The sequence below is a fragment of the Oncorhynchus keta genome, unplaced genomic scaffold (assembly GCF_023373465.1).
Source record: "Oncorhynchus keta strain PuntledgeMale-10-30-2019 unplaced genomic scaffold, Oket_V2 Un_contig_19607_pilon_pilon, whole genome shotgun sequence".
NCBI lineage: Eukaryota > Metazoa > Chordata > Actinopteri > Salmoniformes > Salmonidae > Oncorhynchus > Oncorhynchus keta.
Window position 1 is genome coordinate 38 of NW_026281567.1, and position 817 is coordinate 854.

Genomic DNA, 817 nt, shown 5'->3' on the forward strand with positions numbered 1-817 from the left:
TACTATGACAACAGACATTTCCCTGGTCAACCATTACCACGCCACAGACATTTCCCTGGTCAACCATTCCACAGACAATTCCCTGGTCACCCATTACCACGCCACAGACATTTCCCTGGTCAACCATTACCATGCCACAGACATTTCCCTGGTCAACCATTACCATTCCACAGACATTTCCCTGGTCAAGCATTACCATGACAACAGACATTTCCCTGGTAAACCATTACCATGACAACAGACATTTCCCTGGTCATCCATTACCACAACACAGACATTTCCCTGGTCAACCATTACCACAACACAGACATTTCCCTGGTCAACCATTCCACAGACAATTCCCTGGTCACCCATTACCACGCCACAGACATTTCCCTGGTCAACCATTACCATGCCACAGACATTTCCCTGGTCAACCATTACCATGCCACAGACATTTCCCTGGTCAACCATTACCATGACAACAGACATTTCCCTGGTCAACCATTACCACAACACAGACATTTCCCTGGTCAAGCATTACCACGCCACAGAAATGTATTGCTTTTCCTCCGCTTTCTCCGCAACTGTATTAGTAAACGACATTAAACCCTGTTCAATATGATGTGGTATTATCAGTAGTAGAAGTGGTAACCGTGGAGTCAAACACCTTTGTTCTGGAAGGATTTGCTCCTCTACCAACGTGTACAACTCATACTTACCTGGCAAGGGAGACACCGTGATCAAGAAGGCGGTTCACCCAGGGCGAGGCTCAGCCATTGCACTCGGCTGTGCTGACCCCTGCGAATTTCTCAAATGTGGAAATCTCGATTGCATA

The 817-nt window shown here is 47.0% G+C and overlaps 1 pseudogene; it reads left to right on the forward strand.

Annotated features, from left to right (window-relative positions):
* The first annotated feature begins 693 nt into the window (after positions 1-693).
* LOC127920497 (uncharacterized) lies at positions 694-817 on the forward strand (annotated as a pseudogene).